Consider the following 26,592-nt stretch of genomic DNA (forward strand, 5'->3'; position numbering starts at 1 on the left):
GTGATAACCGCTACACCACGGAAACTGCTACGCTCTGTGCTCCACATCTGACACAACTTGTAGGACGATCGCAACTTTGGCGTAAAAATCACTTTGCGGAAACGCACAATGCAGGTATTTCGCATTCGTATGCAACAATCGACAGCACCCTTGCCTGTCTGAATGCCATCACGAATGAGAGCCCAAGAAGTCGTCGGAAATGCTCGCGGCCGAGTCCTCAGCAGCATCAGCTTCTCATTCTTTCCATACGAGGTACCGTCAATTCGCGCAGTCGCTATTGCAAATGATGTCACCAAAAGCAATCACTTCGTTAGCGGCGAGGAGCCCGGGCACCAGCAGCTCCGACAGGCCACCGCTGGCGCGCCGGCGCCCGGACCCACGACCGTCAATGACGCTGCAGTCGATGCACTTCTTAATATCGCTTTTGGAAGAAGGAAACCAGGTGTAAATCACACAGTATTTCACTGATGATCTGGAAACGCAAGTTTAGAATAAGTAGAACATTATATAAAATGTGTTGTGTGGTCGAGCGACACCCACGCCTCGCTCTCGCCAGATTATCGTTGCTGCACGGAATGATTGTCAAGGCACCGACGGCTTCAGAGTTCGTCTTCTCGAAGTTTTGCTTTTGCAGTACATTCCGCAATCTTTTCGTTATGAGTCGTCTGTTTCGGTTTCCCGATGTAGTTTTTGCTCACTGCTCTCGACTTCTCTTAACCCCGAGCCACCACTAGCCGAAAATTCCGCACTGCTATCTGGTCAATCTGCAGAGCTCGATGAAGGCGTCGCGGTCGTTCCTGAGCTGATGAAACGGCCGAATCTGTAGTTGTTCCCAGATCTCTTCCACAACAACGGCCTCCCAGACGCTTGGATTACAGGAGTACGCCACTTACTCCCAGCCGGAGAACTGCATTTGAAAGCGTAATAACATGAGCTACACGTAACTCCGATTTCTGTGTCTGACCTACTTTTAATGAAACTGTCGTCGATTTACTTACTACTATCGCTGCTGGACGAAGCAGATCAGGTGAAAACCATCAGTATTCTTGTAACGAAGAGGTAATGGAAATTTAGGTAAAACAATATCAAAAAAAGTTGTGTGGTGGAGCGACACGTACAGTTGGCTCTTCCTAGATGATCATTGCTGCACGGAATAATTGTTAAGGCACCGACGCCTTCAGGAGTGGTCTTCTGGAAGTTTTGCTTGCAGTATATTCCGCAATCTTTTCGTTATGAGTTGGTTGTGTTCGGATTCCCGATGTTCTTTTGTTTAGTGCATTTGCCTTCCCTTGACACTGAGAAAGCACATGACGAAAGTGAAACACCACCGTCTGTTCATCTGCAGAGCGCGATGAAATTATTCACTCTATATTCATTGCCTTTCATATTCTTCCCATCAGTGGTGAGCGCTGCCTTCAGAAAGCGCTTTTGTTTCTGATTTACATGGAAGTTAGTGTTCCTCGGAGCTGGACTGCTTGGGATTAGCTTCATTGCTACTGGCAGGTGGCTCGTTGGTCTAGGGGTATGATCCTGCTTTGGGTGCAGGAGGTCCCGGGTTCAAATCCCGGACGAGCCCTACCGTTTTGACCGTGCTGAAGAGTAGGTGGAGCTCACCCACGTTTGCAGCTTCTGCAATGAAGAATAGATGCCTGCCGCAGCACGCTTTGTGTAGCACTACGGTGATGAAGGGGACCGTTTGATATGGCAAGAATCTGACACCAGTAAATTACATGGGTCGATTGCTGTAGAAGAGCCGACAGTAATCTTGCATGCAACGGAAAACAAAGGTTGTCTTTGCAGAACATGTGCACCGTGAGTGGAGACGAACCTCAATCGTGGAGCAGTCTACCTTCATCTGGTTAGCGACGACAACAACCAAAGGGTGGGATACAAGACTGAGCGTAGTTAAGAGTTTCTCACTATTAGTTACGTTCACACTTCAACGGAGCTGTGACAAGGCGAGTGCAGTGAGCTCAGGAAAGCCAGTATGAAGCGCACTTGAAGTAGTCCTGAAGAAATGGATTATAAACTTTGCCGGCCAGAATGGAGCTACGAGCGTTCTGAGTTACTGAATACCGGTACACTATGGGAGCAAGAGCATTTGACAGTAAAATGAAGCGATATCCGTGTAGCACACGACATTTATTATCCATGCATACGCAGACGTGACGTTATCTCGGAAATGGAATCCGAAAAGGGGTTTAAAAAAAGTCGTGTTTCCGCCCGGGATCGAACGGGGACCTTCTGCGTGTAAAGCAGACGTGATAACCGCTACACCACGGAAACGACGGCTCTTCGGCTGTTCTGCCTAGAAACCCGTAGTGGCAACAGATTTTTCCTGCGTAAGCAAAGGCATCGCCTACGAGCTCCCTCCGATTCTAGAAGTTGCTATTGTAAAAGACATCGATGAAAACAATCAAACCGCAACAGCCAGGGAAAACGCTGGGTGAGCGGCAGCTCTGCATGGTGATACCAAGAACGGAGGCGTCAGTCATGTGCAGCGCTTAGACGCTACGAACAGGCTCGTTGGTCTAGGGGTATGATTCCTGCTTCGGGTGCAGGAGGTCCCGGGTTCAAATCCCGGACGAGCCCTTGCGTTTTGTGCAAACGTGTGGCAACTACCGTCATGCCGGCGGCTGTTCCGCGCATTTCCAGCCCTCCAGGTAAGCACAAAAACCAAGTAGCCGGTTCTGAAAGAGTTTCATGTATCATCTGAGCCCTGGTGGTGGGCCGTTTGAAATTGATTTAAATGGTCACAGTAGAGATTGTAGCAAGGGTCTTGTTGAGTGCGACGAAAAAGTGTTTCCGCCCGGAATCTAACCGGGGACCTCTGCGTGTTAGGCAACTACCGTCATGCCGGCGGCTGTTCCGCGCATTTCCAGCCCTCCAGGTAAGCACAAAAACCAAGTAGCCGGTTCTGAAAGAGTTTCATGTATCATCTGAGCCCTGGTGGTGGGCCGTTTGAAATTGATTTAAATGGTCACAGTAGAGATTGTAGCAAGGGTCTTGTTGAGTGCGACGAAAAAGTGTTTCCGCCCGGAATCTAACCGGGGACCTTCTGCGTGTTAGGCAGACGTGATAACCGCTACACCACGGAAACTGCTACGCTCTGTGCTCCACATCTGACACAACTTGTAGGACGATCGCAACTTTGGCGTAAAAAATCACTTTGCGGAAACGCACAATGCAGGTATTTCGCATTCGTATGCAACAATCGACAGCACCCTTGCCTGTCTGAATGCCATCACGAATGAGAGCCCAAGAAGTCGTCGGAAATGCTCGCGGCCGAGTCCTCAGCAGCATCAGCTTCTCATTCTTTCCATACGAGGTACCGTCAATTCGCGCAGTCGCTATTGCAAATGATGTCACCAAAAGCAATCACTTCGTTAGCGGCGAGGAGCCCGGGCTCAGCGGTAGCTCTACATGGAGGCACCAGCAGCTCCGACAGGCCACCGCTGGCGCGCCGGCGCCCGGACCCACGACCGTCAATGACGCTGCAGTCGATGCACTTCTTAATATCGCTTTTGGAAGAAGGAAACCAGGTGTAAATCACACAGTATTTCACTGATGATCTGGAAACGCAAGTTTAGAATAAGTAGAACATTATATAAAATGTGTTGTGTGGTCGAGCGACACCCACGCCTCGCTCTCGCCAGATTATCGTTGCTGCACGGAATGATTGTCAAGGCACCGACGGCTTCAGAGTTCGTCTTCTCGAAGTTTTGCTTTTGCAGTACATTCCGCAATCTTTTCGTTATGAGTCGTCTGTTTCGGTTTCCCGATGTAGTTTTGCTCACTGCTCTCGACTTCTCTTAACCCCGAGCCACCACTAGCCGAAAATTCCGCACTGCTATCTGGTCAATCTGCAGAGCTCGATGAAGGCGTCGCGGTCGTTCCTGAGCTGATGAAACGGCCGAATCTGTAGTTGTTCCCAGATCTCTTCCACAACAACGGCCTCCCAGACGCTTGGATTACAGGAGTACGCCACTGCTCCCAGCCGGAGAACTGCATTTGAAAGCGTAATAACATGAGCTACACGTAACTCCGATTTCTGTGTCTGACCTACTTTTAATGAAACTGTCGTCGATTTACTTACTACTATCGCTGCTGGACGAAGCAGATCAGGTGAAAACCATCAGTATTCTTGTAACGAAGAGGTAATGGAAATTTAGGTAAAACAATATCAAAAAAAGTTGTGTGGTGGAGCGACACGTACAGTTGGCTCTTCCTAGATGATCATTGCTGCACGGAATAATTGTTAAGGCACCGACGCCTTCAGGAGTGGTCTTCTGGAAGTTTTGCTTGCAGTATATTCCGCAATCTTTTCGTTATGAGTTGGTGTTTCGGATTCCCGATGTTCTTTTGTTTAGTGCATTTGCCTTCCCTTGACACTGAGAAAGCACATGACGAAAGTGAAACACCACCGTCTGTTCATCTGCAGAGCGCGATGAAATTATTCACTCTATATTCATTGCCTTTCATATTCTTCCCATCAGTGGTGAGCGCTGCCTTCAGAAAGCGCTTTTGTTTCTGATTTACATGGAAGTTAGTGTTCCTCGGAGCTGGACTGCTTGGGATTAGCTTCATTGCTACTGGCAGGTGGCTCGTTGGTCTAGGGGTATGATTCCTGCTTTGGGTGCAGGAGGTCCCGGGTTCAAATCCCGGACGAGCCCTACCGTTTTGACCGTGCTGAAGAGTAGGTGGAGCTCACCCACGTTTGCAGCTCTGCAATGAAGAATAGATGCCTGCCGCAGCACGCTTTGTGTAGCACTACGGTGATGAAGGGACCGTTTGATATGGCAAGAATCTGACACCAGTAAATTACATGGGTCGATTGCTGTAGAAGAGCCGACAGTAATCTTGCATGCAACGGAAAACAAAGGTTGTCTTTGCAGAACATGTGCACCGTGAGTGGAGACGAACCTCAATCGTGGAGCAGTCTACCTTCATCTGGTTAGCGACGACAACAACCAAAGGGTGGGATACAAGACTGAGCGTAGTTAAGAGTTTCTCACTATTAGTTACGTTCACACTTCAACGGAGCTGTGACAAGGCGAGTGCAGTGAGCTCAGGAAAGCCAGTATGAAGCGCACTTGAAGTAGTCCTGAAGAAATGGATTATAAACTTTGCCGGCCAGAATGGAGCTACGAGCGTTCTGAGTTACTGAATACCGGTACACTATGGGAGCAAGAGCATTTGACAGTAAAATGAAGCGATATCCGTGTAGCACACGACATTTATTATCCATGCATACGCAGACGTGACGTTATCTCGGAAATGGAATCCGAAAAGGGGTTTAAAAAAAGTCGTGTTTCCGCCCGGGATCGAACCGGGAACCTTCTGCGCGTAAAGCAGACGTGATAACCGCTACACCACGGAAACGACGGCTCTTCGGCTGTTCTGCCTAGAAACCCGTAGTGGCAACAGATTTTTCCTGCGTAAGCAAAGGCATCGCCTACGAGCTCCCTCCGATTCTAGAAGTTGCTATTGTAAAAGACATCGATGAAAACAATCAAACCGCAACAGCCAGGGAAAACGCTGGGTGAGCGGCAGCTCTGCATGGTGATACCAAGAACGGAGGCGTCAGTCATGTGCAGCGCTTAGACGCTACGAACAGGCTCGTTGGTCTAGGGGTATGATTCCTGCTTCGGGTGCAGGAGGTCCCGGGTTCAAATCCCGGACGAGCCCTTGCGTTTTGTGCAAACGTGTGGCAACTACCGTCATGCCGGCGGCTGTTCCGCGCATTTCCAGCCCTCCAGGTAAGCACAAAAACCAAGTAGCCGGTTCTGAAAGAGTTTCATGTATCATCTGAGCCCTGGTGGTGGGCCGTTTGAAATTGATTTAAATGGTCACAGTAGAGATTGTAGCAAGGGTCTTGTTGAGTGCGACGAAAAAGTGTTTCCGCCCGGAATCTAACCGGGGACCTTCTGCGTGTTAGGCAACTACCGTCATGCCGGCGGCTGTTCCGCGCATTTCCAGCCCTCCAGGTAAGCACAAAAACCAAGTAGCCGGTTCTGAAAGAGTTTCATGTATCATCTGAGCCCTGGTGGTGGGCCGTTTGAAATTGATTTAAATGGTCACAGTAGAGATTGTAGCAAGGGTCTTGTTGAGTGCGACGAAAAAGTGTTTCCGCCCGGAATCTAACCGGGGACCTTCTGCGTGTTAGGCAGACGTGATAACCGCTACACCACGGAAACTGCTACGCTCTGTGCTCCACATCTGACACAACTTGTAGGACGATCGCAACTTTGGCGTAAAAATCACTTTGCGGAAACGCACAATGCAGGTATTTCGCATTCGTATGCAACAATCGACAGCACCCTTGCCTGTCTGAATGCCATCACGAATGAGAGCCCAAGAAGTCGTCGGAAATGCTCGCGGCCGAGTCCTCAGCAGCATCAGCTTCTCATTCTTTCCATACGAGGTACCGTCAATTCGCGCAGTCGCTATTGCAAATGATGTCACCAAAAGCAATCACTTCGTTAGCGGCGAGGAGCCCGGGCTCAGCGGTAGCTCTACATGGAGGCACCAGCAGCTCCGACAGGCCACCGCTGGCGCGCCGGCGCCCGGACCCACGACCGTCAATGACGCTGCAGTCGATGCACTTCTTAATATCGCTTTTGGAAGAAGGAAACCAGGTGTAAATCACACAGTATTTCACTGATGATCTGGAAACGCAAGTTTAGAATAAGTAGAACATTATATAAAATGTGTTGTGTGGTCGAGCGACACCCACGCCTCGCTCTCGCCAGATTATCGTTGCTGCACGGAATGATTGTCAAGGCACCGACGGCTTCAGAGTTCGTCTTCTCGAAGTTTTGCTTTTGCAGTACATTCCGCAATCTTTTCGTTATGAGTCGTCTGTTTCGGTTTCCCGATGTAGTTTTGCTCACTGCTCTCGACTTCTCTTAACCCCGAGCCACCACTAGCCGAAAATTCCGCACTGCTATCTGGTCAATCTGCAGAGCTCGATGAAGGCGTCGCGGTCGTTCCTGAGCTGATGAAACGGCCGAATCTGTAGTTGTTCCCAGATCTCTTCCACAACAACGGCCTCCCAGACGCTTGGATTACAGGAGTACGCCACTGCTCCCAGCCGGAGAACTGCATTTGAAAGCGTAATAACATGAGCTACACGTAACTCCGATTTCTGTGTCTGACCTACTTTTAATGAAACTGTCGTCGATTTACTTACTACTATCGCTGCTGGACGAAGCAGATCAGGTGAAAACCATCAGTATTCTTGTAACGAAGAGGTAATGGAAATTTAGGTAAAACAATATCAAAAAAAGTTGTGTGGTGGAGCGACACGTACAGTTGGCTCTTCCTAGATGATCATTGCTGCACGGAATAATTGTTAAGGCACCGACGCCTTCAGGAGTGGTCTTCTGGAAGTTTTGCTTGCAGTATATTCCGCAATCTTTTCGTTATGAGTTGGTGTTTCGGATTCCCGATGTTCTTTTGTTTAGTGCATTTGCCTTCCCTTGACACTGAGAAAGCACATGACGAAAGTGAAACACCACCGTCTGTTCATCTGCAGAGCGCGATGAAATTATTCACTCTATATTCATTGCCTTTCATATTCTTCCCATCAGTGGTGAGCGCTGCCTTCAGAAAGCGCTTTTGTTTCTGATTTACATGGAAGTTAGTGTTCCTCGGAGCTGGACTGCTTGGGATTAGCTTCATTGCTACTGGCAGGTGGCTCGTTGGTCTAGGGGTATGATTCCTGCTTTGGGTGCAGGAGGTCCCGGGTTCAAATCCCGGACGAGCCCTACCGTTTTGACCGTGCTGAAGAGTAGGTGGAGCTCACCCACGTTTGCAGCTCTGCAATGAAGAATAGATGCCTGCCGCAGCACGCTTTGTGTAGCACTACGGTGATGAAGGGACCGTTTGATATGGCAAGAATCTGACACCAGTAAATTACATGGGTCGATTGCTGTAGAAGAGCCGACAGTAATCTTGCATGCAACGGAAAACAAAGGTTGTCTTTGCAGAACATGTGCACCGTGAGTGGAGACGAACCTCAATCGTGGAGCAGTCTACCTTCATCTGGTTAGCGACGACAACAACCAAAGGGTGGGATACAAGACTGAGCGTAGTTAAGAGTTTCTCACTATTAGTTACGTTCACACTTCAACGGAGCTGTGACAAGGCGAGTGCAGTGAGCTCAGGAAAGCCAGTATGAAGCGCACTTGAAGTAGTCCTGAAGAAATGGATTATAAACTTTGCCGGCCAGAATGGAGCTACGAGCGTTCTGAGTTACTGAATACCGGTACACTATGGGAGCAAGAGCATTTGACAGTAAAATGAAGCGATATCCGTGTAGCACACGACATTTATTATCCATGCATACGCAGACGTGACGTTATCTCGGAAATGGAATCCGAAAAGGGGTTTAAAAAAAGTCGTGTTTCCGCCCGGGATCGAACCGGGGACCTTCTGCGTGTAAAGCAGACGTGATAACCGCTACACCACGGAAACGACGGCTCTTCGGCTGTTCTGCCTAGAAACCCGTAGTGGCAACAGATTTTTCCTGCGTAAGCAAAGGCATCGCCTACGAGCTCCCTCCGATTCTAGAAGTTGCTATTGTAAAAGACATCGATGAAAACAATCAAACCGCAACAGCCAGGGAAAACGCTGGGTGAGCGGCAGCTCTGCATGGTGATACCAAGAACGGAGGCGTCAGTCATGTGCAGCGCTTAGACGCTACGAACAGGCTCGTTGGTCTAGGGGTATGATTCCTGCTTCGGGTGCAGGAGGTCCCGGGTTCAAATCCCGGACGAGCCCTTGCGTTTTGTGCAAACGTGTGGCAACTACCGTCATGCCGGCGGCTGTTCCGCGCATTTCCAGCCCTCCAGGTAAGCACAAAAACCAAGTAGCCGGTTCTGAAAGAGTTTCATGTATCATCTGAGCCCTGGTGGTGGGCCGTTTGAAATTGATTTAAATGGTCACAGTAGAGATTGTAGCAAGGGTCTTGTTGAGTGCGACGAAAAAGTGTTTCCGCCCGGAATCTAACCGGGGACCTTCTGCGTGTTAGGCAACTACCGTCATGCCGGCGGCTGTTCCGCGCATTTCCAGCCCTCCAGGTAAGCACAAAAACCAAGTAGCCGGTTCTGAAAGAGTTTCATGTATCATCTGAGCCCTGGTGGTGGGCCGTTTGAAATTGATTTAAATGGTCACAGTAGAGATTGTAGCAAGGGTCTTGTTGAGTGCGACGAAAAAGTGTTTCCGCCCGGAATCTAACCGGGGACCTTCTGCGTGTTAGGCAGACGTGATAACCGCTACACCACGGAAACTGCTACGCTCTGTGCTCCACATCTGACACAACTTGTAGGACGATCGCAACTTTGGCGTAAAAATCACTTTGCGGAAACGCACAATGCAGGTATTTCGCATTCGTATGCAACAATCGACAGCACCCTTGCCTGTCTGAATGCCATCACGAATGAGAGCCCAAGAAGTCGTCGGAAATGCTCGCGGCCGAGTCCTCAGCAGCATCAGCTTCTCATTCTTTCCATACGAGGTACCGTCAATTCGCGCAGTCGCTATTGCAAATGATGTCACCAAAAGCAATCACTTCGTTAGCGGCGAGGAGCCCGGGCTCAGCGGTAGCTCTACATGGAGGCACCAGCAGCTCCGACAGGCCACCGCTGGCGCGCCGGCGCCCGGACCCACGACCGTCAATGACGCTGCAGTCGATGCACTTCTTAATATCGCTTTTGGAAGAAGGAAACCAGGTGTAAATCACACAGTATTTCACTGATGATCTGGAAACGCAAGTTTAGAATAAGTAGAACATTATATAAAATGTGTTGTGTGGTCGAGCGACACCCACGCCTCGCTCTCGCCAGATTATCGTTGCTGCACGGAATGATTGTCAAGGCACCGACGGCTTCAGAGTTCGTCTTCTCGAAGTTTTGCTTTTGCAGTACATTCCGCAATCTTTTCGTTATGAGTCGTCTGTTTCGGTTTCCCGATGTAGTTTTGCTCACTGCTCTCGACTTCTCTTAACCCCGAGCCACCACTAGCCGAAAATTCCGCACTGCTATCTGGTCAATCTGCAGAGCTCGATGAAGGCGTCGCGGTCGTTCCTGAGCTGATGAAACGGCCGAATCTGTAGTTGTTCCCAGATCTCTTCCACAACAACGGCCTCCCAGACGCTTGGATTACAGGAGTACGCCACTGCTCCCAGCCGGAGAACTGCATTTGAAAGCGTAATAACATGAGCTACACGTAACTCCGATTTCTGTGTCTGACCTACTTTTAATGAAACTGTCGTCGATTTACTTACTACTATCGCTGCTGGACGAAGCAGATCAGGTGAAAACCATCAGTATTCTTGTAACGAAGAGGTAATGGAAATTTAGGTAAAACAATATCAAAAAAAGTTGTGTGGTGGAGCGACACGTACAGTTGGCTCTTCCTAGATGATCATTGCTGCACGGAATAATTGTTAAGGCACCGACGCCTTCAGGAGTGGTCTTCTGGAAGTTTTGCTTGCAGTATATTCCGCAATCTTTTCGTTATGAGTTGGTGTTTCGGATTCCCGATGTTCTTTTGTTTAGTGCATTTGCCTTCCCTTGACACTGAGAAAGCACATGACGAAAGTGAAACACCACCGTCTGTTCATCTGCAGAGCGCGATGAAATTATTCACTCTATATTCATTGCCTTTCATATTCTTCCCATCAGTGGTGAGCGCTGCCTTCAGAAAGCGCTTTTGTTTCTGATTTACATGGAAGTTAGTGTTCCTCGGAGCTGGACTGCTTGGGATTAGCTTCATTGCTACTGGCAGGTGGCTCGTTGGTCTAGGGGTATGATTCCTGCTTTGGGTGCAGGAGGTCCCGGGTTCAAATCCCGGACGAGCCCTACCGTTTTGACCGTGCTGAAGAGTAGGTGGAGCTCACCCACGTTTGCAGCTCTGCAATGAAGAATAGATGCCTGCCGCAGCACGCTTTGTGTAGCACTACGGTGATGAAGGGACCGTTTGATATGGCAAGAATCTGACACCAGTAAATTACATGGGTCGATTGCTGTAGAAGAGCCGACAGTAATCTTGCATGCAACGGAAAACAAAGGTTGTCTTTGCAGAACATGTGCACCGTGAGTGGAGACGAACCTCAATCGTGGAGCAGTCTACCTTCATCTGGTTAGCGACGACAACAACCAAAGGGTGGGATACAAGACTGAGCGTAGTTAAGAGTTTCTCACTATTAGTTACGTTCACACTTCAACGGAGCTGTGACAAGGCGAGTGCAGTGAGCTCAGGAAAGCCAGTATGAAGCGCACTTGAAGTAGTCCTGAAGAAATGGATTATAAACTTTGCCGGCCAGAATGGAGCTACGAGCGTTCTGAGTTACTGAATACCGGTACACTATGGGAGCAAGAGCATTTGACAGTAAAATGAAGCGATATCCGTGTAGCACACGACATTTATTATCCATGCATACGCAGACGTGACGTTATCTCGGAAATGGAATCCGAAAAGGGGTTTAAAAAAAGTCGTGTTTCCGCCCGGGATCGAACCGGGAACCTTCTGCGCGTAAAGCAGACGTGATAACCGCTACACCACGGAAACGACGGCTCTTCGGCTGTTCTGCCTAGAAACCCGTAGTGGCAACAGATTTTTCCTGCGTAAGCAAAGGCATCGCCTACGAGCTCCCTCCGATTCTAGAAGTTGCTATTGTAAAAGACATCGATGAAAACAATCAAACCGCAACAGCCAGGGAAAACGCTGGGTGAGCGGCAGCTCTGCATGGTGATACCAAGAACGGAGGCGTCAGTCATGTGCAGCGCTTAGACGCTACGAACAGGCTCGTTGGTCTAGGGGTATGATTCCTGCTTCGGGTGCAGGAGGTCCCGGGTTCAAATCCCGGACGAGCCCTTGCGTTTTGTGCAAACGTGTGGCAACTACCGTCATGCCGGCGGCTGTTCCGCGCATTTCCAGCCCTCCAGGTAAGCACAAAAACCAAGTAGCCGGTTCTGAAAGAGTTTCATGTATCATCTGAGCCCTGGTGGTGGGCCGTTTGAAATTGATTTAAATGGTCACAGTAGAGATTGTAGCAAGGGTCTTGTTGAGTGCGACGAAAAAGTGTTTCCGCCCGGAATCTAACCGGGGACCTTCTGCGTGTTAGGCAACTACCGTCATGCCGGCGGCTGTTCCGCGCATTTCCAGCCCTCCAGGTAAGCACAAAAACCAAGTAGCCGGTTCTGAAAGAGTTTCATGTATCATCTGAGCCCTGGTGGTGGGCCGTTTGAAATTGATTTAAATGGTCACAGTAGAGATTGTAGCAAGGGTCTTGTTGAGTGCGACGAAAAAGTGTTTCCGCCCGGAATCTAACCGGGGACCTTCTGCGTGTTAGGCAGACGTGATAACCGCTACACCACGGAAACTGCTACGCTCTGTGCTCCACATCTGACACAACTTGTAGGACGATCGCAACTTTGGCGTAAAAATCACTTTGCGGAAACGCACAATGCAGGTATTTCGCATTCGTATGCAACAATCGACAGCACCCTTGCCTGTCTGAATGCCATCACGAATGAGAGCCCAAGAAGTCGTCGGAAATGCTCGCGGCCGAGTCCTCAGCAGCATCAGCTTCTCATTCTTTCCATACGAGGTACCGTCAATTCGCGCAGTCGCTATTGCAAATGATGTCACCAAAAGCAATCACTTCGTTAGCGGCGAGGAGCCCGGGCTCAGCGGTAGCTCTACATGGAGGCACCAGCAGCTCCGACAGGCCACCGCTGGCGCGCCGGCGCCCGGACCCACGACCGTCAATGACGCTGCAGTCGATGCACTTCTTAATATCGCTTTTGGAAGAAGGAAACCAGGTGTAAATCACACAGTATTTCACTGATGATCTGGAAACGCAAGTTTAGAATAAGTAGAACATTATATAAAATGTGTTGTGTGGTCGAGCGACACCCACGCCTCGCTCTCGCCAGATTATCGTTGCTGCACGGAATGATTGTCAAGGCACCGACGGCTTCAGAGTTCGTCTTCTCGAAGTTTTGCTTTTGCAGTACATTCCGCAATCTTTTCGTTATGAGTCGTCTGTTTCGGTTTCCCGATGTAGTTTTGCTCACTGCTCTCGACTTCTCTTAACCCCGAGCCACCACTAGCCGAAAATTCCGCACTGCTATCTGGTCAATCTGCAGAGCTCGATGAAGGCGTCGCGGTCGTTCCTGAGCTGATGAAACGGCCGAATCTGTAGTTGTTCCCAGATCTCTTCCACAACAACGGCCTCCCAGACGCTTGGATTACAGGAGTACGCCACTGCTCCCAGCCGGAGAACTGCATTTGAAAGCGTAATAACATGAGCTACACGTAACTCCGATTTCTGTGTCTGACCTACTTTTAATGAAACTGTCGTCGATTTACTTACTACTATCGCTGCTGGACGAAGCAGATCAGGTGAAAACCATCAGTATTCTTGTAACGAAGAGGTAATGGAAATTTAGGTAAAACAATATCAAAAAAAGTTGTGTGGTGGAGCGACACGTACAGTTGGCTCTTCCTAGATGATCATTGCTGCACGGAATAATTGTTAAGGCACCGACGCCTTCAGGAGTGGTCTTCTGGAAGTTTTGCTTGCAGTATATTCCGCAATCTTTTCGTTATGAGTTGGTGTTTCGGATTCCCGATGTTCTTTTGTTTAGTGCATTTGCCTTCCCTTGACACTGAGAAAGCACATGACGAAAGTGAAACACCACCGTCTGTTCATCTGCAGAGCGCGATGAAATTATTCACTCTATATTCATTGCCTTTCATATTCTTCCCATCAGTGGTGAGCGCTGCCTTCAGAAAGCGCTTTTGTTTCTGATTTACATGGAAGTTAGTGTTCCTCGGAGCTGGACTGCTTGGGATTAGCTTCATTGCTACTGGCAGGTGGCTCGTTGGTCTAGGGGTATGATTCCTGCTTTGGGTGCAGGAGGTCCCGGGTTCAAATCCCGGACGAGCCCTACCGTTTTGACCGTGCTGAAGAGTAGGTGGAGCTCACCCACGTTTGCAGCTCTGCAATGAAGAATAGATGCCTGCCGCAGCACGCTTTGTGTAGCACTACGGTGATGAAGGGACCGTTTGATATGGCAAGAATCTGACACCAGTAAATTACATGGGTCGATTGCTGTAGAAGAGCCGACAGTAATCTTGCATGCAACGGAAAACAAAGGTTGTCTTTGCAGAACATGTGCACCGTGAGTGGAGACGAACCTCAATCGTGGAGCAGTCTACCTTCATCTGGTTAGCGACGACAACAACCAAAGGGTGGGATACAAGACTGAGCGTAGTTAAGAGTTTCTCACTATTAGTTACGTTCACACTTCAACGGAGCTGTGACAAGGCGAGTGCAGTGAGCTCAGGAAAGCCAGTATGAAGCGCACTTGAAGTAGTCCTGAAGAAATGGATTATAAACTTTGCCGGCCAGAATGGAGCTACGAGCGTTCTGAGTTACTGAATACCGGTACACTATGGGAGCAAGAGCATTTGACAGTAAAATGAAGCGATATCCGTGTAGCACACGACATTTATTATCCATGCATACGCAGACGTGACGTTATCTCGGAAATGGAATCCGAAAAGGGGTTTAAAAAAAGTCGTGTTTCCGCCCGGGATCGAACCGGGAACCTTCTGCGCGTAAAGCAGACGTGATAACCGCTACACCACGGAAACGACGGCTCTTCGGCTGTTCTGCCTAGAAACCCGTAGTGGCAACAGATTTTTCCTGCGTAAGCAAAGGCATCGCCTACGAGCTCCCTCCGATTCTAGAAGTTGCTATTGTAAAAGACATCGATGAAAACAATCAAACCGCAACAGCCAGGGAAAACGCTGGGTGAGCGGCAGCTCTGCATGGTGATACCAAGAACGGAGGCGTCAGTCATGTGCAGCGCTTAGACGCTACGAACAGGCTCGTTGGTCTAGGGGTATGATTCCTGCTTCGGGTGCAGGAGGTCCCGGGTTCAAATCCCGGACGAGCCCTTGCGTTTTGTGCAAACGTGTGGCAACTACCGTCATGCCGGCGGCTGTTCCGCGCATTTCCACCCCTCCAGGTAAGCACAAAAACCAAGTAGCCGGTTCTGAAAGAGTTTCATGTATCATCTGAGCCCTGGTGGTGGGCCGTTTGAAATTGATTTAAATGGTCACAGTAGAGATTGTAGCAAGGGTCTTGTTGAGTGCGACGAAAAAGTGTTTCCGCCCGGAATCTAACCGGGGACCTTCTGCGTGTTAGGCAACTACCGTCATGCCGGCGGCTGTTCCGCGCATTTCCAGCCCTCCAGGTAAGCACAAAAACCAAGTAGCCGGTTCTGAAAGAGTTTCATGTATCATCTGAGCCCTGGTGGTGGGCCGTTTGAAATTGATTTAAATGGTCACAGTAGAGATTGTAGCAAGGGTCTTGTTGAGTGCGACGAAAAAGTGTTTCCGCCCGGAATCTAACCGGGGACCTTCTGCGTGTTAGGCAGACGTGATAACCGCTACACCACGGAAACTGCTACGCTCTGTGCTCCACATCTGACACAACTTGTAGGACGATCGCAACTTTGGCGTAAAAATCACTTTGCGGAAACGCACAATGCAGGTATTTCGCATTCGTATGCAACAATCGACAGCACCCTTGCCTGTCTGAATGCCATCACGAATGAGAGCCCAAGAAGTCGTCGGAAATGCTCGCGGCCGAGTCCTCAGCAGCATCAGCTTCTCATTCTTTCCATACGAGGTACCGTCAATTCGCGCAGTCGCTATTGCAAATGATGTCACCAAAAGCAATCACTTCGTTAGCGGCGAGGAGCCCGGGCTCAGCGGTAGCTCTACATGGAGGCACCAGCAGCTCCGACAGGCCACCGCTGGCGCGCCGGCGCCCGGACCCACGACCGTCAATGACGCTGCAGTCGATGCACTTCTTAATATCGCTTTTGGAAGAAGGAAACCAGGTGTAAATCACACAGTATTTCACTGATGATCTGGAAACGCAAGTTTAGAATAAGTAGAACATTATATAAAATGTGTTGTGTGGTCGAGCGACACCCACGCCTCGCTCTCGCCAGATTATCGTTGCTGCACGGAATGATTGTCAAGGCACCGACGGCTTCAGAGTTCGTCTTCTCGAAGTTTTGCTTTTGCAGTACATTCCGCAATCTTTTCGTTATGAGTCGTCTGTTTCGGTTTCCCGATGTAGTTTTGCTCACTGCTCTCGACTTCTCTTAACCCCGAGCCACCACTAGCCGAAAATTCCGCACTGCTATCTGGTCAATCTGCAGAGCTCGATGAAGGCGTCGCGGTCGTTCCTGAGCTGATGAAACGGCCGAATCTGTAGTTGTTCCCAGATCTCTTCCACAACAACGGCCTCCCAGACGCTTGGATTACAGGAGTACGCCACTGCTCCCAGCCGGAGAACTGCATTTGAAAGCGTAATAACATGAGCTACACGTAACTCCGATTTCTGTGTCTGACCTACTTTTAATGAAACTGTCGTCGATTTACTTACTACTATCGCTGCTGGACGAAGCAGATCAGGTGAAAACCATCAGTATTCTTGTAACGAAGAGGTAATGGAAATTTAGGTAAAACAATATCAAAAAAAGTTGTGTGGTGGAGCGACACGTACAGTTGGCTCTTCCTAGATGATCATTGCTGCACGGAATAATTGTTAAGGCACCGACGCCTTCAGGAGTGGTCTTCTGGAAGTTTTGCTTGCAGTATATTCCGCAATCTTTTCGTTATGAGTTGGTGTTTCGGATTCCCGATGTTCTTTTGTTTAGTGCATTTGCCTTCCCTTGACACTGAGAAAGCACATGACGAAAGTGAAACACCACCGTCTGTTCATCTGCAGAGCGCGATGAAATTATTCACTCTATATTCATTGCCTTTCATATTCTTCCCATCAGTGGTGAGCGCTGCCTTCAGAAAGCGCTTTTGTTTCTGATTTACATGGAAGTTAGTGTTCCTCGGAGCTGGACTGCTTGGGATTAGCTTCATTGCTACTGGCAGGTGGCTCGTTGGTCTAGGGGTATGATTCCTGCTTTGGGTGCAGGAGGTCCCGGGTTCAAATCCCGGACGAGCCCTACCGTTTTGACCGTGCTGAAGAGTAGGTGGAGCTCACCCACGTTTGCAGCTCTGCAATGAAGAATAGATGCCTGCCGCAGCACGCTTTGTGTAGCACTACGGTGATGAAGGGACCGTTTGATATGGCAAGAATCTGACACCAGTAAATTACATGGGTCGATTGCTGTAGAAGAGCCGACAGTAATCTTGCATGCAACGGAAAACAAAGGTTGTCTTTGCAGAACATGTGCACCGTGAGTGGAGACGAACCTCAATCGTGGAGCAGTCTACCTTCATCTGGTTAGCGACGACAACAACCAAAGGGTGGGATACAAGACTGAGCGTAGTTAAGAGTTTCTCACTATTAGTTACGTTCACACTTCAACGGAGCTGTGACAAGGCGAGTGCAGTGAGCTCAGGAAAGCCAGTATGAAGCGCACTTGAAGTAGTCCTGAAGAAATGGATTATAAACTTTGCCGGCCAGAATGGAGCTACGAGCGTTCTGAGTTACTGAATACCGGTACACTATGGGAGCAAGAGCATTTGACAGTAAAATGAAGCGATATCCGTGTAGCACACGACATTTATTATCCATGCATACGCAGACGTGACGTTATCTCGGAAATGGAATCCGAAAAGGGGTTTAAAAAAAGTCGTGTTTCCGCCCGGGATCGAACCGGGAACCTTCTGCGCGTAAAGCAGACGTGATAACCGCTACACCACGGAAACGACGGCTCTTCGGCTGTTCTGCCTAGAAACCCGTAGTGGCAACAGATTTTTCCTGCGTAAGCAAAGGCATCGCCTACGAGCTCCCTCCGATTCTAGAAGTTGCTATTGTAAAAGACATCGATGAAAACAATCAAACCGCAACAGCCAGGGAAAACGCTGGGTGAGCGGCAGCTCTGCATGGTGATACCAAGAACGGAGGCGTCAGTCATGTGCAGCGCTTAGACGCTACGAACAGGCTCGTTGGTCTAGGGGTATGATTCCTGCTTCGGGTGCAGGAGGTCCCGGGTTCAAATCCCGGACGAGCCCTTGCGTTTTGTGCAAACGTGTGGCAACTACCGTCATGCCGGCGGCTGTTCCGCGCATTTCCAGCCCTCCAGGTAAGCACAAAAACCAAGTAGCCGGTTCTGAAAGAGTTTCATGTATCATCTGAGCCCTGGTGGTGGGCCGTTTGAAATTGATTTAAATGGTCACAGTAGAGATTGTAGCAAGGGTCTTGTTGAGTGCGACGAAAAAGTGTTTCCGCCCGGAATCTAACCGGGGACCTTCTGCGTGTTAGGCAACTACCGTCATGCCGGCGGCTGTTCCGCGCATTTCCAGCCCTCCAGGTAAGCACAAAAACCAAGTAGCCGGTTCTGAAAGAGTTTCATGTATCATCTGAGCCCTGGTGGTGGGCCGTTTGAAATTGATTTAAATGGTCACAGTAGAGATTGTAGCAAGGGTCTTGTTGAGTGCGACGAAAAAGTGTTTCCGCCCGGAATCTAACCGGGGACCTTCTGCGTGTTAGGCAGACGTGATAACCGCTACACCACGGAAACTGCTACGCTCTGTGCTCCACATCTGACACAACTTGTAGGACGATCGCAACTTTGGCGTAAAAATCACTTTGCGGAAACGCACAATGCAGGTATTTCGCATTCGTATGCAACAATCGACAGCACCCTTGCCTGTCTGAATGCCATCACGAATGAGAGCCCAAGAAGTCGTCGGAAATGCTCGCGGCCGAGTCCTCAGCAGCATCAGCTTCTCATTCTTTCCATACGAGGTACCGTCAATTCGCGCAGTCGCTATTGCAAATGATGTCACCAAAAGCAATCACTTCGTTAGCGGCGAGGAGCCCGGGCTCAGCGGTAGCTCTACATGGAGGCACCAGCAGCTCCGACAGGCCACCGCTGGCGCGCCGGCGCCCGGACCCACGACCGTCAATGACGCTGCAGTCGATGCACTTCTTAATATCGCTTTTGGAAGAAGGAAACCAGGTGTAAATCACACAGTATTTCACTGATGATCTGGAAACGCAAGTTTAGAATAAGTAGAACATTATATAAAATGTGTTGTGTGGTCGAGCGACACCCACGCCTCGCTCTCGCCAGATTATCGTTGCTGCACGGAATGATTGTTAAGGCACCGACGGCTTCAGAGTTCGTCTTCTCGAAGTTTTGCTTTTGCAGTACATTCCGCAATCTTTTCGTTATGAGTCGTCTGTTTCGGTTTCCCGATGTAGTTTTGCTCACTGCTCTCGACTTCTCTTAACCCCGAGCCACCACTAGCCGAAAATTCCGCACTGCTATCTGGTCAATCTGCAGAGCTCGATGAAGGCGTCGCGGTCGTTCCTGAGCTGATGAAACGGCCGAATCTGTAGTTGTTCCCAGATCTCTTCCACAACAACGGCCTCCCAGACGCTTGGATTACAGGAGTACGCCACTACTCCCAGCCGGAGAACTGCATTTGAAAGCGTAATAACATGAGCTACACGTAACTCCGATTTCTGTGTCTGACCTACTTTTAATGAAACTGTCGTCGATTTACTTACTACTATCGCTGCTGGACGAAGCAGATCAGGTGAAAACCATCAGTATTCTTGTAACGAAGAGGTAATGGAAATTTAGGTAAAACAATATCAAAAAAAGTTGTGTGGTGGAGCGACACGTACAGTTGGCTCTTCCTAGATGATCATTGCTGCACGGAATAATTGTTAAGGCACCGACGCCTTCAGGAGTGGTCTTCTGGAAGTTTTGCTTGCAGTATATTCCGCAATCTTTTCGTTATGAGTTGGTGTTTCGGATTCCCGATGTTCTTTTGTTTAGTGCATTTGCCTTCCCTTGACACTGAGAAAGCACATGACGAAAGTGAAACACCACCGTCTGTTCATCTGCAGAGCGCGATGAAATTATTCACTCTATATTCATTGCCTTTCATATTCTTCCCATCAGTGGTGAGCGCTGCCTTCAGAAAGCGCTTTTGTTTCTGATTTACATGGAAGTTAGTGTTCCTCGGAGCTGGACTGCTTGGGATTAGCTTCATTGCTACTGGCAGGTGGCTCGTTGGTCTAGGGGTATGATTCCTGCTTTGGGTGCAGGAGGTCCCGGGTTCAAATCCCGGACGAGCCCTACCGTTTTGACCGTGCTGAAGAGTAGGTGGAGCTCACCCACGTTTGCAGCTCTGCAATGAAGAATAGATGCCTGCCGCAGCACGCTTTGTGTAGCACTACGGTGATGAAGGGACCGTTTGATATGGCAAGAATCTGACACCAGTAAATTACATGGGTCGATTGCTGTAGAAGAGCCGACAGTAATCTTGCATGCAACGGAAAACAAAGGTTGTCTTTGCAGAACATGTGCACCGTGAGTGGAGACGAACCTCAATCGTGGAGCAGTCTACCTTCATCTGGTTAGCGACGACAACAACCAAAGGGTGGGATACAAGACTGAGCGTAGTTAAGAGTTTCTCACTATTAGTTACGTTCACACTTCAACGGAGCTGTGACAAGGCGAGTGCAGTGAGCTCAGGAAAGCCAGTATGAAGCGCACTTGAAGTAGTCCTGAAGAAATGGATTATAAACTTTGCCGGCCAGAATGGAGCTACGAGCGTTCTGAGTTACTGAATACCGGTACACTATGGGAGCAAGAGCATTTGACAGTAAAATGAAGCGATATCCGTGTAGCACACGACATTTATTATCCATGCATACGCAGACGTGACGTTATCTCGGAAATGGAATCCGAAAAGGGGTTTAAAAAAAGTCGTGTTTCCGCCCGGGATCGAACCGGGGACCTTCTGCGCGTAAAGCAGACGTGATAACCGCTACACCACGGAAACGACGGCTCTTCGGCTGTTCTGCCTAGAAACCCGTAGTGGCAACAGATTTTTCCTGCGTAAGCAAAGGCATCGCCTACGAGCTCCCTCCGATTCTAGAAGTTGCTATTGTAAAAGACATCGATGAAAACAATCAAACCGCAACAGCCAGGGAAAACGCTGGGTGAGCGGCAGCTCTGCATGGTGATACCAAGAACGGAGGCGTCAGTCATGTGCAGCGCTTAGACGCTACGAACAGGCTCGTTGGTCTAGGGGTATGATTCCTGCTTCGGGTGCAGGAGGTCCCGGGTTCAAATCCCGGACGAGCCCTTGCGTTTTGTGCAAACGTGTGGCAACTACCGTCATGCCGGCGGCTGTTCCGCGCATTTCCAGCCCTCCAGGTAAGCACAAAAACCAAGTAGCCGGTTCTGAAAGAGTTTCATGTATCATCTGAGCCCTGGTGGTGGGCCGTTTGAAATTGATTTAAATGGTCACAGTAGAGATTGTAGCAAGGGTCTTGTTGAGTGCGACGAAAAAGTGTTTCCGCCCGGAATCTAACCGGGGACCTTCTGCGTGTTAGGCAACTACCGTCATGCCGGCGGCTGTTCCGCGCATTTCCAGCCCTCCAGGTAAGCACAAAAACCAAGTAGCCGGTTCTGAAAGAGTTTCATGTATCATCTGAGCCCTGGTGGTGGGCCGTTTGAAATTGATTTAAATGGTCACAGTAGAGATTGTAGCAAGGGTCTTGTTGAGTGCGACGAAAAAGTGTTTCCGCCCGGAATCTAACCGGGGACCTTCTGCGTGTTAGGCAGACGTGATAACCGCTACACCACGGAAACTGCTACGCTCTGTGCTCCACATCTGACACAACTTGTAGGACGATCGCAACTTTGGCGTAAAAATCACTTTGCGGAAACGCACAATGCAGGTATTTCGCATTCGTATGCAACAATCGACAGCACCCTTGCCTGTCTGAATGCCATCACGAATGAGAGCCCAAGAAGTCGTCGGAAATGCTCGCGGCCGAGTCCTCAGCAGCATCAGCTTCTCATTCTTTCCATACGAGGTACCGTCAATTCGCGCAGTCGCTATTGCAAATGATGTCACCAAAAGCAATCACTTCGTTAGCGGCGAGGAGCCCGGGCTCAGCGGTAGCTCTACATGGAGGCACCAGCAGCTCCGACAGGCCACCGCTGGCGCGCCGGCGCCCGGACCCACGACCGTCAATGACGCTGCAGTCGATGCACTTCTTAATATCGCTTTTGGAAGAAGGAAACCAGGTGTAAATCACACAGTATTTCACTGATGATCTGGAAACGCAAGTTTAGAATAAGTAGAACATTATATAAAATGTGTTGTGTGGTCGAGCGACACCCACGCCTCGCTCTCGCCAGATTATCGTTGCTGCACGGAATGATTGTCAAGGCACCGACGGCTTCAGAGTTCGTCTTCTCGAAGTTTTGCTTTTGCAGTACATTCCGCAATCTTTTCGTTATGAGTCGTCTGTTTCGGTTTCCCGATGTAGTTTTGCTCACTGCTCTCGACTTCTCTTAACCCCGAGCCACCACTAGCCGAAAATTCCGCACTGCTATCTGGTCAATCTGCAGAGCTCGATGAAGGCGTCGCGGTCGTTCCTGAGCTGATGAAACGGCCGAATCTGTAGTTGTTCCCAGATCTCTTCCACAACAACGGCCTCCCAGACGCTTGGATTACAGGAGTACGCCACTACTCCCAGCCGGAGAACTGCATTTGAAAGCGTAATAACATGAGCTACACGTAACTCCGATTTCTGTGTCTGACCTACTTTTAATGAAACTGTCGTCGATTTACTTACTACTATCGCTGCTGGACGAAGCAGATCAGGTGAAAACCATCAGTATTCTTGTAACGAAGAGGTAATGGAAATTTAGGTAAAACAATATCAAAAAAAGTTGTGTGGTGGAGCGACACGTACAGTTGGCTCTTCCTAGATGATCATTGCTGCACGGAATAATTGTTAAGGCACCGACGCCTTCAGGAGTGGTCTTCTGGAAGTTTTGCTTGCAGTATATTCCGCAATCTTTTCGTTATGAGTTGGTGTTTCGGATTCCCGATGTTCTTTTGTTTAGTGCATTTGCCTTCCCTTGACACTGAGAAAGCACATGACGAAAGTGAAACACCACCGTCTGTTCATCTGCAGAGCGCGATGAAATTATTCACTCTATATTCATTGCCTTTCATATTCTTCCCATCAGTGGTGAGCGCTGCCTTCAGAAAGCGCTTTTGTTTCTGATTTACATGGAAGTTAGTGTTCCTCGGAGCTGGACTGCTTGGGATTAGCTTCATTGCTACTGGCAGGTGGCTCGTTGGTCTAGGGGTATGATTCCTGCTTTGGGTGCAGGAGGTCCCGGGTTCAAATCCCGGACGAGCCCTACCGTTTTGACCGTGCTGAAGAGTAGGTGGAGCTCACCCACGTTTGCAGCTCTGCAATGAAGAATAGATGCCTGCCGCAGCACGCTTTGTGTAGCACTACGGTGATGAAGGGACCGTTTGATATGGCAAGAATCTGACACCAGTAAATTACATGGGTCGATTGCTGTAGAAGAGCCGACAGTAATCTTGCATGCAACGGAAAACAAAGGTTGTCTTTGCAGAACATGTGCACCGTGAGTGGAGACGAACCTCAATCGTGGAGCAGTCTACCTTCATCTGGTTAGCGACGACAACAACCAAAGGGTGGGATACAAGACTGAGCGTAGTTAAGAGTTTCTCACTATTAGTTACGTTCACACTTCAACGGAGCTGTGACAAGGCGAGTGCAGTGAGCTCAGGAAAGCCAGTATGAAGCGCACTTGAAGTAGTCCTGAAGAAATGGATTATAAACTTTGCCGGCCAGAATGGAGCTACGAGCGTTCTGAGTTACTGAATACCGGTACACTATGGGAGCAAGAGCATTTGACAGTAAAATGAAGCGATATCCGTGTAGCACACGACATTTATTATCCATGCATACGCAGACGTGACGTTATCTCGGAAATGGAATCCGAAAAGGGGTTTAAAAAAAGTCGTGTTTCCGCCCGGGATCGAACCGGGGACCTTCTGCGTGTAAAGCAGACGTGATAACCGCTACACCACGGAAACGACGGCTCTTCGGCTGTTCTGCCTAGAAACCCGTAGTGGCAACAGATTTTTCCTGCGTAAGCAAAGGCATCGCCTACGAGCTCCCTCCGATTCTAGAAGTTGCTATTGTAAAAGACATCGATGAAAACAATCAAACCGCAACAGCCAGGGAAAACGCTGGGTGAGCGGCAGCTCTGCATGGTGATACCAAGAACGGAGGCGTCAGTCATGTGCAGCGCTTAGACGCTACGAACAGGCTCGTTGGTCTAGGGGTATGATTCCTGCTTCGGGTGCAGGAGGTCCCGGGTTCAAATCCCGGACGAGCCCTTGCGTTTTGTGCAAACGTGTGGCAACTACCGTCATGCCGGCGGCTGTTCCGCGCATTTCCAGCCCTCCAGGTAAGCACAAAAACCAAGTAGCCGGTTCTGAAAGAGTTTCATGTATCATCTGAGCCCTGGTGGTGGGCCGTTTGAAATTGATTTAAATGGTCACAGTAGAGATTGTAGCAAGGGTCTTGTTGAGTGCGACGAAAAAGTGTTTCCGCCCGGAATCTAACCGGGGACCTTCTGCGTGTTAGGCAACTACCGTCATGCCGGCGGCTGTTCCGCGCATTTCCAGCCCTCCAGGTAAGCACAAAAACCAAGTAGCCGGTTCTGAAAGAGTTTCATGTATCATCTGAGCCCTGGTGGTGGGCCGTTTGAAATTGATTTAAATGGTCACAGTAGAGATTGTAGCAAGGGTCTTGTTGAGTGCGACGAAAAAGTGTTTCCGCCCGGAATCTAACCGGGGACCTTCTGCGTGTTAGGCAGACGTGATAACCGCTACACCACGGAAACTGCTACGCTCTGTGCTCCACATCTGACACAACTTGTAGGACGATCGCAACTTTGGCGTAAAAATCACTTTGCGGAAACGCACAATGCAGGTATTTCGCATTCGTATGCAACAATCGACAGCACCCTTGCCTGTCTGAATGCCATCACGAATGAGAGCCCAAGAAGTCGTCGGAAATGCTCGCGGCCGAGTCCTCAGCAGCATCAGCTTCTCATTCTTTCCATACGAGGTACCGTCAATTCGCGCAGTCGCTATTGCAAATGATGTCACCAAAAGCAATCACTTCGTTAGCGGCGAGGAGCCCGGGCTCAGCGGTAGCTCTACATGGAGGCACCAGCAGCTCCGACAGGCCACCGCTGGCGCGCCGGCGCCCGGACCCACGACCGTCAATGACGCTGCAGTCGATGCACTTCTTAATATCGCTTTTGGAAGAAGGAAACCAGGTGTAAATCACACAGTATTTCACTGATGATCTGGAAACGCAAGTTTAGAATAAGTAGAACATTATATAAAATGTGTTGTGTGGTCGAGCGACACCCACGCCTCGCTCTCGCCAGATTATCGTTGCTGCACGGAATGATTGTCAAGGCACCGACGGCTTCAGAGTTCGTCTTCTCGAAGTTTTGCTTTTGCAGTACATTCCGCAATCTTTTCGTTATGAGTCGTCTGTTTCGGTTTCCCGATGTAGTTTTGCTCACTGCTCTCGACTTCTCTTAACCCCGAGCCACCACTAGCCGAAAATTCCGCACTGCTATCTGGTCAATCTGCAGAGCTCGATGAAGGCGTCGCGGTCGTTCCTGAGCTGATGAAACGGCCGAATCTGTAGTTGTTCCCAGATCTCTTCCACAACAACGGCCTCCCAGACGCTTGGATTACAGGAGTACGCCACTACTCCCAGCCGGAGAACTGCATTTGAAAGCGTAATAACATGAGCTACACGTAACTCCGATTTCTGTGTCTGACCTACTTTTAATGAAACTGTCGTCGATTTACTTACTACTATCGCTGCTGGACGAAGCAGATCAGGTGAAAACCATCAGTATTCTTGTAACGAAGAGGTAATGGAAATTTAGGTAAAACAATATCAAAAAAAGTTGTGTGGTGGAGCGACACGTACAGTTGGCTCTTCCTAGATGATCATTGCTGCACGGAATAATTGTTAAGGCACCGACGCCTTCAGGAGTGGTCTTCTGGAAGTTTTGCTTGCAGTATATTCCGCAATCTTTTCGTTATGAGTTGGTGTTTCGGATTCCCGATGTTCTTTTGTTTAGTGCATTTGCCTTCCCTTGACACTGAGAAAGCACATGACGAAAGTGAAACACCACCGTCTGTTCATCTGCAGAGCGCGATGAAATTATTCACTCTATATTCATTGCCTTTCATATTCTTCCCATCAGTGGTGAGCGCTGCCTTCAGAAAGCGCTTTTGTTTCTGATTTACATGGAAGTTAGTGTTCCTCGGAGCTGGACTGCTTGGGATTAGCTTCATTGCTACTGGCAGGTGGCTCGTTGGTCTAGGGGTATGATTCCTGCTTTGGGTGCAGGAGGTCCCGGGTTCAAATCCCGGACGAGCCCTACCGTTTTGACCGTGCTGAAGAGTAGGTGGAGCTCACCCACGTTTGCAGCTCTGCAATGAAGAATAGATGCCTGCCGCAGCACGCTTTGTGTAGCACTACGGTGATGAAGGGACCGTTTGATATGGCAAGAATCTGACACCAGTAAATTACATGGGTCGATTGCTGTAGAAGAGCCGACAGTAATCTTGCATGCAACGGAAAACAAAGGTTGTCTTTGCAGAACATGTGCACCGTGAGTGGAGACG

General features: G+C 49.3%; 33 non-coding genes across 33 annotated transcripts; 17 read left to right on the forward strand and 16 right to left on the reverse strand.

The window, feature by feature from the left end:
• Positions 1-1,505: 1,505 nt before the first annotated feature.
• On the forward strand, positions 1,506-1,576 carry Trnap-ugg (transfer RNA proline (anticodon UGG)). Its single transcript has one exon. It is a non-coding gene; the product is annotated as a tRNA-Pro (tRNA).
• Positions 1,577-2,214: 638 nt separating this feature from the next.
• Trnav-uac (transfer RNA valine (anticodon UAC)) lies at positions 2,215-2,286 on the reverse strand. Its single transcript has one exon. It is a non-coding gene; the product is annotated as a tRNA-Val (tRNA).
• A 234-nt stretch (positions 2,287-2,520) lies between these two features.
• On the forward strand, positions 2,521-2,592 carry Trnap-cgg (transfer RNA proline (anticodon CGG)). The gene has a single exon. It is a non-coding gene; the product is annotated as a tRNA-Pro (tRNA).
• A 435-nt stretch (positions 2,593-3,027) lies between these two features.
• Trnav-aac (transfer RNA valine (anticodon AAC)) lies at positions 3,028-3,100 on the reverse strand. Its single transcript has one exon. It is a non-coding gene; the product is annotated as a tRNA-Val (tRNA).
• Positions 3,101-4,601: 1,501 nt separating this feature from the next.
• Positions 4,602-4,673, forward strand: Trnap-ugg (transfer RNA proline (anticodon UGG)). Its single transcript has one exon. It is a non-coding gene; the product is annotated as a tRNA-Pro (tRNA).
• A 636-nt stretch (positions 4,674-5,309) lies between these two features.
• Positions 5,310-5,382, reverse strand: Trnav-uac (transfer RNA valine (anticodon UAC)). Its single transcript has one exon. It is a non-coding gene; the product is annotated as a tRNA-Val (tRNA).
• A 234-nt stretch (positions 5,383-5,616) lies between these two features.
• Positions 5,617-5,688, forward strand: Trnap-cgg (transfer RNA proline (anticodon CGG)). The gene has a single exon. It is a non-coding gene; the product is annotated as a tRNA-Pro (tRNA).
• A 436-nt stretch (positions 5,689-6,124) lies between these two features.
• Trnav-aac (transfer RNA valine (anticodon AAC)) lies at positions 6,125-6,197 on the reverse strand. Its single transcript has one exon. It is a non-coding gene; the product is annotated as a tRNA-Val (tRNA).
• A 1,500-nt stretch (positions 6,198-7,697) lies between these two features.
• Trnap-ugg (transfer RNA proline (anticodon UGG)) lies at positions 7,698-7,769 on the forward strand. The gene has a single exon. It is a non-coding gene; the product is annotated as a tRNA-Pro (tRNA).
• Positions 7,770-8,405: 636 nt separating this feature from the next.
• On the reverse strand, positions 8,406-8,478 carry Trnav-uac (transfer RNA valine (anticodon UAC)). The gene has a single exon. It is a non-coding gene; the product is annotated as a tRNA-Val (tRNA).
• A 234-nt stretch (positions 8,479-8,712) lies between these two features.
• Trnap-cgg (transfer RNA proline (anticodon CGG)) lies at positions 8,713-8,784 on the forward strand. The gene has a single exon. It is a non-coding gene; the product is annotated as a tRNA-Pro (tRNA).
• A 436-nt stretch (positions 8,785-9,220) lies between these two features.
• Positions 9,221-9,293, reverse strand: Trnav-aac (transfer RNA valine (anticodon AAC)). Its single transcript has one exon. It is a non-coding gene; the product is annotated as a tRNA-Val (tRNA).
• Positions 9,294-10,793: 1,500 nt separating this feature from the next.
• Positions 10,794-10,865, forward strand: Trnap-ugg (transfer RNA proline (anticodon UGG)). The gene has a single exon. It is a non-coding gene; the product is annotated as a tRNA-Pro (tRNA).
• Positions 10,866-11,501: 636 nt separating this feature from the next.
• Trnav-uac (transfer RNA valine (anticodon UAC)) lies at positions 11,502-11,574 on the reverse strand. Its single transcript has one exon. It is a non-coding gene; the product is annotated as a tRNA-Val (tRNA).
• Positions 11,575-11,808: 234 nt separating this feature from the next.
• Trnap-cgg (transfer RNA proline (anticodon CGG)) lies at positions 11,809-11,880 on the forward strand. The gene has a single exon. It is a non-coding gene; the product is annotated as a tRNA-Pro (tRNA).
• A 436-nt stretch (positions 11,881-12,316) lies between these two features.
• Trnav-aac (transfer RNA valine (anticodon AAC)) lies at positions 12,317-12,389 on the reverse strand. Its single transcript has one exon. It is a non-coding gene; the product is annotated as a tRNA-Val (tRNA).
• Positions 12,390-13,889: 1,500 nt separating this feature from the next.
• On the forward strand, positions 13,890-13,961 carry Trnap-ugg (transfer RNA proline (anticodon UGG)). Its single transcript has one exon. It is a non-coding gene; the product is annotated as a tRNA-Pro (tRNA).
• A 636-nt stretch (positions 13,962-14,597) lies between these two features.
• On the reverse strand, positions 14,598-14,670 carry Trnav-uac (transfer RNA valine (anticodon UAC)). The gene has a single exon. It is a non-coding gene; the product is annotated as a tRNA-Val (tRNA).
• A 234-nt stretch (positions 14,671-14,904) lies between these two features.
• Trnap-cgg (transfer RNA proline (anticodon CGG)) lies at positions 14,905-14,976 on the forward strand. The gene has a single exon. It is a non-coding gene; the product is annotated as a tRNA-Pro (tRNA).
• Positions 14,977-15,412: 436 nt separating this feature from the next.
• Trnav-aac (transfer RNA valine (anticodon AAC)) lies at positions 15,413-15,485 on the reverse strand. Its single transcript has one exon. It is a non-coding gene; the product is annotated as a tRNA-Val (tRNA).
• Positions 15,486-16,985: 1,500 nt separating this feature from the next.
• On the forward strand, positions 16,986-17,057 carry Trnap-ugg (transfer RNA proline (anticodon UGG)). Its single transcript has one exon. It is a non-coding gene; the product is annotated as a tRNA-Pro (tRNA).
• Positions 17,058-17,693: 636 nt separating this feature from the next.
• Trnav-uac (transfer RNA valine (anticodon UAC)) lies at positions 17,694-17,766 on the reverse strand. Its single transcript has one exon. It is a non-coding gene; the product is annotated as a tRNA-Val (tRNA).
• Positions 17,767-18,000: 234 nt separating this feature from the next.
• Positions 18,001-18,072, forward strand: Trnap-cgg (transfer RNA proline (anticodon CGG)). The gene has a single exon. It is a non-coding gene; the product is annotated as a tRNA-Pro (tRNA).
• A 436-nt stretch (positions 18,073-18,508) lies between these two features.
• On the reverse strand, positions 18,509-18,581 carry Trnav-aac (transfer RNA valine (anticodon AAC)). Its single transcript has one exon. It is a non-coding gene; the product is annotated as a tRNA-Val (tRNA).
• Positions 18,582-20,081: 1,500 nt separating this feature from the next.
• On the forward strand, positions 20,082-20,153 carry Trnap-ugg (transfer RNA proline (anticodon UGG)). The gene has a single exon. It is a non-coding gene; the product is annotated as a tRNA-Pro (tRNA).
• Positions 20,154-20,789: 636 nt separating this feature from the next.
• Trnav-uac (transfer RNA valine (anticodon UAC)) lies at positions 20,790-20,862 on the reverse strand. The gene has a single exon. It is a non-coding gene; the product is annotated as a tRNA-Val (tRNA).
• A 234-nt stretch (positions 20,863-21,096) lies between these two features.
• Trnap-cgg (transfer RNA proline (anticodon CGG)) lies at positions 21,097-21,168 on the forward strand. Its single transcript has one exon. It is a non-coding gene; the product is annotated as a tRNA-Pro (tRNA).
• Positions 21,169-21,604: 436 nt separating this feature from the next.
• On the reverse strand, positions 21,605-21,677 carry Trnav-aac (transfer RNA valine (anticodon AAC)). The gene has a single exon. It is a non-coding gene; the product is annotated as a tRNA-Val (tRNA).
• Positions 21,678-23,177: 1,500 nt separating this feature from the next.
• Trnap-ugg (transfer RNA proline (anticodon UGG)) lies at positions 23,178-23,249 on the forward strand. The gene has a single exon. It is a non-coding gene; the product is annotated as a tRNA-Pro (tRNA).
• A 636-nt stretch (positions 23,250-23,885) lies between these two features.
• On the reverse strand, positions 23,886-23,958 carry Trnav-uac (transfer RNA valine (anticodon UAC)). Its single transcript has one exon. It is a non-coding gene; the product is annotated as a tRNA-Val (tRNA).
• Positions 23,959-24,192: 234 nt separating this feature from the next.
• Positions 24,193-24,264, forward strand: Trnap-cgg (transfer RNA proline (anticodon CGG)). The gene has a single exon. It is a non-coding gene; the product is annotated as a tRNA-Pro (tRNA).
• A 436-nt stretch (positions 24,265-24,700) lies between these two features.
• Trnav-aac (transfer RNA valine (anticodon AAC)) lies at positions 24,701-24,773 on the reverse strand. The gene has a single exon. It is a non-coding gene; the product is annotated as a tRNA-Val (tRNA).
• Positions 24,774-26,273: 1,500 nt separating this feature from the next.
• On the forward strand, positions 26,274-26,345 carry Trnap-ugg (transfer RNA proline (anticodon UGG)). The gene has a single exon. It is a non-coding gene; the product is annotated as a tRNA-Pro (tRNA).
• The last annotated feature ends 247 nt before the right edge of the window (positions 26,346-26,592 follow it).

Source organism: Schistocerca cancellata, unplaced genomic scaffold (assembly GCF_023864275.1).
Source record: "Schistocerca cancellata isolate TAMUIC-IGC-003103 unplaced genomic scaffold, iqSchCanc2.1 HiC_scaffold_637, whole genome shotgun sequence".
Lineage (NCBI taxonomy): Eukaryota > Metazoa > Arthropoda > Insecta > Orthoptera > Acrididae > Schistocerca > Schistocerca cancellata.